At 49.0% G+C, this 10,399-nt stretch overlaps 1 long non-coding RNA gene across 1 annotated transcript; it reads left to right on the top strand.

Annotated features, from left to right (window-relative positions):
- Window positions 1-176: 176 nt before the first annotated feature.
- Window positions 177-6,414, top strand: LOC102312404. Its single transcript, XR_001335745.2, has 3 exons — window positions 177-653; window positions 5,970-6,172; window positions 6,259-6,414. It is a non-coding gene; the product is annotated as an uncharacterized LOC102312404 (long non-coding RNA).
- The last annotated feature ends 3,985 nt before the right edge of the window (window positions 6,415-10,399 follow it).

Genomic DNA, 10,399 nt, shown 5'->3' with positions numbered 1-10,399 from the left:
TTTTTCCCTATATGAAGTCATTTTTTTTTGAACAAAACTCAAAACACAGCCTATTAATCTTTCAGTCATTTCTACCCCCCCTCCCCAAAAAAAAAAATCCCACATACATAGGGCTAAGCCCCGGGTGTTTCAAATGTCTGGCTCCGCCTCTGGTGAACACATTCTCCCACGGTCACCCTGAAGCCTAACCTTGGTCTTTGGGGACCCCTGATGTCTGGGCCCGGACGGTGACGTCACTGGCTCGCGTTCACGGTTCGCTCTTTTCTGCTGGGACGCGTCCCAAACCGTTCAGCTGCCGCCTCGAGCTCCGGGAGCGGGCACGGCGGGGTCCGGGACGCGCCGGTGTTCGAACCACACCGACACCAGGCCCCGGGCCGCTGGCACAGGGAGCCGCTGGGGTCCCGCAGGGCAGGGAGTGTCCCGGGGGAGGAAGGCGGTGCTCTGAGTGGGACGCGGCCGGCGGGGCTCCGTCAGCTTACGCGGAGCTCCGTCGCGGCGCAGACATCTTGGCACCGAACGGTGGAGACGGAGGGTCCGGTCCTAACGCCCCGATGGATCGACGGTGAGGCTCGCGGTCCAGGAGGAATCCTCGCCGGGAGCCAGCGGCCTGTCCGCGGGGCCGGGGAACACCGGCAGCGGTCCGCGCTCTGCCCGTGAGTCCGTCCGTCCGCACTGCAGCAGCGGTGGCTGACCGCTGCGGCAGCGCTAGCAGCAGCTGCTAACGGCTAGCTCCGAAGCAGCCGTCAGAAATCCCGGTTTTCGCTCTCGGCGCTGACCGCTCCCGTCTTTCCCGCCTGAGCTGCGGTGTACTGTCCAAAGTGAGAGCCGAGGAGCCGCCCTTCAATTCGGCTCACCCATAAGGAAGCTTCGTGTAAGACAAACGAACCTTTTTAGCGTTTTTATGTGTCGCTGTCGTCGATAAATACCATTCTCGTGAGCGGCGCCGAAACCTACGTGACTGGGTAGAAACATCAGTCCTCCTGTCCAGGTACAAATAACTGGGGGGACACACGAGGCTGCCGAAAACAGCGGCACAGCCTGCCGTTACCGGCCGCTAAACGATCTGAAGGGTTTCCTTCGCTATCCCGGGAAATTTAACACCAACATTAAAACGGAGATTTCTTCAATGGAGTTCGGAGTGCGCCCCTTTTTAAGGTTTATCAGCGGGTAACTGCAGGCTGTCAGCGTACATTTTAACCTTCAGTGTGGAGATGTTCTTGTTGTGTGCACATATGTGAATATCAAAACGCCTTTTCGTGTCTACGATTAAAATAAATATGTCATATGAAACAATAAAAGGGGAGAACATGTCCGCCAGCATTTAAACGCTTCATCTTTATAATCTGAAGCATCCGCACGGAGTGGTGTAGCTTGACGTTTACAGGGAAACCACAAATGCATCTTCATATTTATACAAACGAGCTTTCTTTAGAAAAGATGATGTATATTTATAAGAAGGTGAACTGACAGCTGGTCTCTGCGTGTGAAATTAAAATAATGATGGACTCTGCTTTATTTACGACGCTCTGTTCAGGTGCTGCTCTGACAGTCAGATTTCAGAGTGTTCAGCTGCCTGCCTGTCATCAGGATTACTGCGGATTCATTTCCATCTGAGCGATGTTTCTGTGCATGGATGCCGAGGTCCACATTTCATGTTGCAGTTTAACATTATGTCATCAGCTGGCCAGGGATGGGAACTGATAGGAATTTAGCGATTCCAGTATTGATTCTCTTATGGATTGTTTTTCACCAGCATCACTAAGACATTACAGTCATGTAAATGAATCACACGCTGTGGGTCGCATGTTTGAGCGTGCTGAGGTTTCCTTCTTTGTTGTACTCGGTAACATATTACACAGAACACTTCGTTCTACTATTCGTTACTTTCATGTTCCTCTGTAAAATGATCTGAAGCGCTTATAATCACCATCTAACGATATAACCATGAGGCTACAGCCCCACATAGCAGCACGCACCTCTCTCAGGTCTTTTTCTTAGTACAGGGGTGGGCAACTCCAGGCCTCGAGTGCCGGTGTCCTGCAGGTTTTAGATATCACACCTGAATCAAATGATTAGTTAATTACCCGGCCCCTGGAGAACTACAAGACAGGTTGAGGAGGTCATTTAGCCATTTGAATCAGCTGTGTTGGATCGTGGACACCGGCCCTCGAGGCCTGGAGTTGCTCACCCCTGTCTTGGTACAACGCAAAAATGAAAACCAGCACAAAAAGCGGTCGCCACGGTGATTCTGAACAGGTAGAGGAGGCTGCAGCCTGACGGCTCATCTGTTTGTTACCTGGTGCACTCTGGGTTCTTGGCTAGCTTAGCATTAACATGCTGTCTGTGCAGTTGCTTGTAAAGAGTGAAGTTGTGTTAGCAGCAGACTGCAGTTTGTATCTCGCCCTTTTGTGCAATAAAATAAAAGTGACGTGCATATCCACGCTGGAGACTGCACCGCCGTTTTCCTCCTCCGACACGCCAACTAAAATCAGCTGATCATAGCACGAGTGCAAGAACCGATAAGCGGGATCGATAGCTCAACGACCAGGAGGAATGGAGTTTTCCGAGTCGGGAACAGCGCCCTCTGCTATGTGAAGGTGTTTCCCAGGCGCTGCCTGTAATAACTTGCGCCCTCTTCTTGTCTGTGCAGCTGCAACTCTCCGTTATGATTGGCTCTGACTGACGGTGTCACCTCCTCATCCACGATTGCGGGGGAGGTGTTGATCTCCAGAGCTTGTCACCATGACAGCATGCTCAGAATCTTTTACTCAGGGCAACCTAGCATGATTCAGGGCTCGAAGTCATACTCCGAAGTTACTGTAGCCCCTCCCCTTTTAGACAGCTGGCTTCTGATTGGCTGACCCTCACAGGCATCTGTATGGTGCTTATGATGTCATATAGATCCCGGAGTAGAAAAGTCTTAAACGGCCCTCACTGCTCATCCTTCAGCAGTAACCATGGAAACGTGTTTCCATGGTAAAGATGTTGGAGTGTTTCCACACCCTTACAGGATGTAACGCAGCGAGCCCGCTGAGGTCATCCATACAGATTCATTAATGTTGATTGATTACTGATCGATCCGGCCCAGAACTGAAACCAGGAACACCTGGTCATGTGACAGCTCGTCAGTAGCTGTAAATGCAGAATGAACCTAATCTGTGACGGTCAGCCGGGGTCAAAGGTGAGACGCTGCAACAAACGCTGCTTCCTGTGATTGCCCTCTGCAGCGCTGTCACTGAAGCATTCCGAGGTTCAGCTTTCCATTTAATCTCGAATCCAGCCATCTGTCTGATGACGGTGAGTGGAGGAAGCTCGTTGTACCGTCGGCCGTTTCCCGTGGTTACCGCAGCCTCGCTTCACTCTCTTTTTGGATGCTGAGTCTGCGTCAGGAGGCGGGGCTGCTTCGATGTGAAGCTGATCGTTTAGATTTAAACTCTGATCTCACGGTTGCACCACGACTCTCCTGGACCAATCAGAGGCAGTGTGGAGTCACACGGTGTGCTGTGCTGTTCGACGGTGATGGTGATGGAGCCCTGAGGCAGGTGCTCTCCCACCGCCGTTGCAGAGCTGCGTGCTGAACGTGACGCTCTGCAGCTTCCTTTGGTCCTGCAGACATGCAGAGGGAGCCTGTTGCTAGGCAACAGCAGCAGGGCTGCGGCGCTGATGGAAAGCTCAGTGAGTGACGCCAGGCTCACAGGTGAGCTCGCTGGTCCAACCTCCAGCCGATGCACAGCGTCTGCTCCGACAGGCCCATCAGGACCTCGGGTATAATGGAGACGTCTGAGCGCAGCGTTCGAACAGCTGGAGCGGCAGCGGCGTGGACGTTAGTGGATCAAACACGTAGCGCACTCTGACCCGGTCACGTCTGTGGAGACGTGACCTGTGGAGACACTGAGTTTTTGGCACGCTGCTCTGACCTTTTATTACTGAGTGTTTCTGACATCGAGCGAGTGGTCGCGAGCTCTGACCACATTCCTGCATTGCTGCACGGATGCCGTCAGGAATCATGGCAGAGCGGGGCTGGAGGACATTTCCTCTTTAAGGGAGGGCGTGACCTAAAACTGCGGCGCTGACCGACGTGTTTGGAGGTGTGGCTGCGGGGGAGGGTAAAGTGTGATTTCAGGTATTACCTCAGCAGTGTTTCTGTGACCCAAGCTGTGTCCCAAAGCGTAGGCTGCATCCTCCTGAGGACCCGGCCTTTGCAGTCTACGTGGGCCGGGTCCTTTGAAGACCGAGAAGGCCGGAAGTGCGAGGTTGTGAAATTGGACGGTCCAGCCTTCAGATTTGCGTCATCGCTGTCTGGGTGGGGTTTAATGAACTCGGCCGTCTGCTCCGTGCTATCTAAATATAGTAGGACACTGGAGTAAACTCTCGACCGTCTCACACTTCTGTTTAATCACTTTTCTGTTTGACGTTTATTCAGCTGTGTGAAAATCCCGGAGGAACCCACCCGATGGATTAATAAAGTTTTATTTAATCTAATCTAATAACTTTGATCTCAGCCAAACCGATTTACTTTTACGATTTAAGTTATCCGAGTGACTTAAATATCATGTTTAACTGGGAGCGCTGCTCTCGCCGGCTCGAGTGACCATTGAACCCCAGCTAGTAGGGGTGGAACGATATTCGTATCGATATTGAACCGTTCGATACAGTGCTTTCGGTTCGGTACGCATATGTATCGAACAATACAACATTTGTAATTTATTTTATCAACTTTCCTTCTGACGATGCTGTCTGTGTTGAGCGCTCAGTGAATCTGTGTTCGACTACTCCGCCTAGGCTGCACTGTCGAGCGCAGATCCACTGAGCGCAGCACAAGCACAGAAGCGAAGCTCGTTGCAACATGGCAAATTGAACCTCCCCCACCCTCATTCAGATCTGGCGTTTGGAATTATTTTGGTTTTCATGTGATGTATGACCCTGAGGGTAAGCGCGTCATGGACTAAAGTAAAACAGTATGTTGGGTGTGCCACGCAATGCTCAATTACATGGGTGGGAGCTAGTGTGTTAGCACAGTTAGCTCGGTAACGTGTTGGCGTCCAGCCCCACGCACGGGGCGATCGGCGGTAGCTCGTTAACGGAGATTTGCCGTGTTGTGGCGTTAACGTCATTTCAGATTAACGCTGACAGCACTAGTGGGAACACAACGAATATGACTGCACATTTACTCCGACATCATCCTAGTGCAAAGACAAGTGGAAGCAGACAAAAACAACAAGCATGCTACAAACTTTACCCGAGACAGCTGTTAGCACAGGATTCTCCTTATGGGGACCTGATATGTTTAATATGCTGCTGAGAATATAGCCCAGAAGAAGCGGATAGTATAGCTTTTATTTTGAAAGAGCCATTTCTCTGTAATAAACTCTCTTTTCCAAAGATGAGTGATTCCTCCATCAGATAGATTTATTATTTTATTACTTTGTTGTTTCAGCAACATTACATTTAAAAATTGTACTTTTGAGTTAAAATATAAATTTATAATTTTAATAAATGACAAATTAAAAAAGCATGAACATTTTTTGTGTCGAAAAAATATCGAACCGAACCGTGAATTTTGTGTATCGTTGCAGCCCTACCAGTCAGCTATCGAGCTGGTGGGTAACAGACGTCTCTAAAAACGTCGAAGCACTTTTGCAAATATGTGGTGTCTTGATAAACCGAGCAGATATTTGAAGGTTACACAGCTGCATTCGTGCGAAAATATGTAAAAAGTTTATTTTGTGACCCAGAAAGATTAACAAGAGTAATATTAAAACTTAGTAGCAGCCGTCATTGTTGGAAACTGGAATTGGCTGAGCTGCACTATGAATTCTGGGATATGGTGGGCCACAAAGGACACACAGCCTTTATTGCCTGGCTGTGACGTAATCAGCCTTCAAATGCGGCCTCCGAAGGATGCAGCCGACGTTTTGGGACACAGCTCCAGTGTGTGATTTTTTTTTGGTTTTTTTTTTCCTAAACAGGAAGGGGCGTGTCCCATGGCGCCGCTGTGCTGCTGCTGCGGCTCTGTGGTTTTTTTAGGTTTTGATTTTTGTAGCGTTGGACGAGAAAATCAAAACCTAAAGAAAATACAGCGCTGACAGAACTTCCTGCAGGGGGCGCCAAGCACCAGGCTGCTGGACATGAGGAGGTCTGCACACTTCCTGTGACCTTCATCAAGTTTCAGGTGAGAACAGGAAATCGTCACATACACGCTGAATTTCACTCTTCATCATCTGCTGCTGATTAACTCCTCCTCTTCCTCCTCTTCAGGTTTTGTGGCTCGTTCAGGTGTGACAGTCTTGGAGGCGTCGCTGACCTTCGGCGATCACGCCACAGCTGGATGTTTGAGGCTGATGTGTGCACTTCCTGTTTGTGATCGCTGTCAGAGCGTTTCCATCTTCCTCAGTAAAGCAGAGTGAAAATAAACTTTCCGAGTGTCTCAGTCTGTTTACGTGAACCCGCCCATCACGCTGACGATGTCATCATGCTGATTAGACTCCTTTGATTTGACATTGCAGCCTGTTTCAGCCACCAGTGCTGACTGGTGCTGGACCAGTGAAAGCGGCGTGACGCGTGCTTACTCACAGTAGACTGTAAATAAAAGATGGACTCCAGGCTGCTTTGATCCAATCAGAAATGACAGGATGGAGTCATCAGCTGACGCTTGGTACCACAGATGCCTGCGCATTAGTAACATCCAATCAAAATCCTTGAATTTCACTAAAACTGGAGCTCCGCCTTTGTGGACGCTCTGTACAGTAACCTCACAGCAGCCATATTGTTGGTCACATGATGTCATTAAAAACAGCACAAACACGTCCAGTCCTGATATCACAGCAAAGCGTGTAACAGACACGCAGTCCACAGTGTCCATTTCATGCTGTGACCCTCCAAATGTGCAGTAAGCTGCAGAGCCAGCAGAGGGAGACATTTCAAGCCAACATGGAAATTATGACGTGAAACATTCAAACAGACATTAACACTTTTACATGTAAACACAGGTTAGCGTGTACACGCTTTGCTGTAATACTGGCTTGGTCCAGAGGTCCACACTGCAGATACCATCTACCTGTCAGTCAAAGAGGCCACACCCCTAAAAATGCAAAGAGGTGAGTTATATAAACATTTCCCCTGCCTTCATAACACCTGTGGGGCGTGTTATGACTGTCTGTGTTTCAGGCTGTAAACATGTTTGTTTGTGCTGCGAACCTTTAACATGGAAGTCTATGGAGACGGACTCACTGCTGCCCCTGCTGGACATCTCAGGTTCAGTCTAACAGCAGCTCACACTGAGGCTGTGACACTAAAGACAACACAAACCTGAAGCTGCTCTACTTCCCAACACACACACACACACAGAGTTTTTGCAGAGGTGATAATCTTCAGTCATAAAACTGGAGCTTCAGTTAAACTGAGCAACCTGGTTTCTCATCTCTGCTGATGGTCGAGGCGTCTAGTTTGACCTGCAGGACATTTTTTGGTCGCTCCCGGTCACCATGGCAACCAGCAGCCTGTAAAAACAGAATTGTTTCTTTTCATCGACCCGAAAAAATACAAGAAAAGAACAAGATGGAGGGGCTGTTTGTGAGGTGTGGGAACCTGCTGACGAGTGTGTGTGGGTGTTTCTGACTGTGTGTGTGTGTGGATGGACAGATGAATGGACAGAAGTGTAATTAAATCGTCATCCTTCAGCTCCGGCTGAAAGTCTGTCTTCTCCTCCGTCTCTCTGAGTGACGTGCCGTCAGGTTCCCAATGCGCCGGGCCTCCGAGCCAGCTGGACTCGAGCCAGGAAGCCGTGGGCCCCGGGCAGTGGGCCAGAAACACTGAGACATGATGGGATACCCAGCAGGTGTTACCTGAGAGGCTGTAAGCTGTGAGGGTGTTTCCTCAGGTTTGTTTAAAAAGTATGAAAACAACAGTTCAGTTTCTGCTATGTGGGGTGGAGATCTCCATTCATAGTTATTATACTCAAAGTGATGTAATAAAACCTGTTTAATGTGAGACGATGAGCCCTCGTGTGCACCTGAACAGGAAGCCCACCTGTTGGCACCTGGCTCATTTTCTGTACTCATTGGGCATTTGGTTGAACTTCCTTCAGGAAGCCTGCAGTCACTCCAGCAGAGCTGCAGGAGCAGAATTCTTCATTTAGCATCGATGCATCTGAAGTCACGCTAAATAAAACCCAGAAAAAATAATTCAAAGTGCTTTTAAAGGAGAACTAAGATGGATAACACTTACACGCCCTCCAGCATTGCAGGTGCTCCTCCAGCTCAGAGCACAAGGCAGTGAAGGTGGTGCAAGGAAAGGAAGCAGAAGTGAGGTTGCAGAGCGGGAATTACAGAGACAAACTCATAAACCAGCGCTTCCCGGTCTTTTCATCAGCAATGCCAGATCCCTCTTCAACAAAATGGACGAACTAAGGCTCCAGGTTGTGACAGATTGCACCATTAGGGATAGCTGTGTACTTATGATCACAGAATCCTGACTTCATCCATTCATCCCGAATTCAGCCATCAAGCTAACGGACTTAACAACATTGTTAATTTGGGTTGAACCCAGGACTGTATAGGCGTTGGCTGAATAGCAGTGGTGTTCACCTTGGGGTGTCGGTCAGAACACACAGGACGCACAGATAAAGGTTATACCGTCTTTACTGTGATTCCTCAGCTTAACAGCACAGTACAGCAACACAGTCATGCAACCGCAGGCTTACAGAGTGGTGAGGGGTGTGTGGTCTGTGAACAGAACACATACAGAATACTGAATGTAATAAACATCTAAGTCATGAATTATGATGCATTAGCGTTCTTCGAATCTAACCAGAACTACAAATGGGAATTCCTATATGAACATCTACATGCACGAGTTTTATACACTACTCCCAAACCCTTACAGTACATGACATCCCAATACACCCAACAACAATATATCACAAACACCAAATCGTTTAGCTTACAGCTAGCAGGTATGTAGCATAACAGGTAGCATTAGTAGCATGAACTAGCCACATAGCGAACAGGTCGATACACATTGCACTTCTACATCCACTAAATGTCTAATTGGCATAAAAGACTAAAACTGTCCTTTTCAGGCATGGCTCCACGTCTACTCAGTTCTTTAGCGACGCACACAACTCACACCGTGTGTAGACATCCCCTGCAGAGTCAGTCTGCCAGGCGGCTCTTGCTATGTGCTAGCTCCAACTCTGATCACTGGAACATGTGCTCAATAGTGCAACTGTGCTTTCTCGCCACAAGGGGGCCCCCCCCCCACACCGCTGACAGCCTTTCCAACAAACATGGTGCTAAATCAGGACTGTGGTTAGAGAAGAGTAGGTGGGGTGTGTGTAGATCAACAATAACTGCTGTACAGACACAGTTACTGTGGACAGCCATTGCTTCCCTGACCTGGAGTAAATGAATTGCAGACCCTTTTAGGTACCAAGGGAGTACACTGTTGTTTACCTTCCACCAACTGCTAATGCTAACTATGCTAACCTTCGCTGACAATGACTGGGACTCAATTCTCCCTGAGATCCGGAGGGACACGGACTCTAATTCCACCATACCACCGCTGAAGTGGAGTAGGCGACGGAGGCACAGGAAACAGAAGAGAGCAGGGCTGAGTGCTAGGCTACGTGCTAACCCACACAGACCGGCTATTCCGAGTCTCTTCCTCACCAACTCACAGTCACTAAATAACAAGATGGATGAGCTACGACTGCGGATCACCTTACACTGTTTGGATTATTCTGTTATGATCATTGAGCTAGCAGGCCACACTACATTCAGAGCGGACAGGAACAAAGAGTCCGGAGGAGGTCTTCTAGTGTTTGTGAACAATAACTGGTGCACCAACAACACAGTTAAAGTCGTCCACTGCTGTCCGGACACAGAGTACATGATGGTTCAGTGTAGACCCTTCTACTTGCCGAGAGAGCTCACAGCGATCACAATAATAGCAGTTTATGTGCCACCGCAAGCTAATGCTAAGTCAGCCATGGAGCTACTCCAGCGCTCCATTAATAAACAGCTAACAACGCACCCGGACTGCGCTGTGATCGTGGCTGGAGATTTTAACCATGCAAACCTGAAATCTGTCCCGCCTGGATTTTTTTAAAAACGTGAGCTTTCCAACGAGGGAAAACAACACACTGGACGAAGTCTGCACCAACATCCCAGATGCTTACAAAGCCCTCCCCGCCTCATCTCGGACTCTCTGACCATCTCTCTCTGACCTGATCCCTGCATATAGACCTCTAATTCAAAGGCAAAAACCATCTGAAAAAACAGTACGAGTGTGGACCGTGGAAGCCACCACGGCCCTACGGGACTGTTTTGATAACACGAATTGGAGTGTATTTGCAGAAGACTTGGAGGGCCACACATCTGCCGTACTCTCATACATCAAC

Source organism: Haplochromis burtoni, unplaced genomic scaffold, assembly GCF_018398535.1.
Source record: "Haplochromis burtoni strain Fernald_Lab_line unplaced genomic scaffold, NCSU_Asbu1 Contig_542, whole genome shotgun sequence".
In the NCBI taxonomy this organism is placed as follows: domain Eukaryota; kingdom Metazoa; phylum Chordata; class Actinopteri; order Cichliformes; family Cichlidae; genus Haplochromis; species Haplochromis burtoni.
Note: the sequence above shows the minus strand (reverse complement) of the source record. Positions and strands in the feature narration are given on the sequence as shown.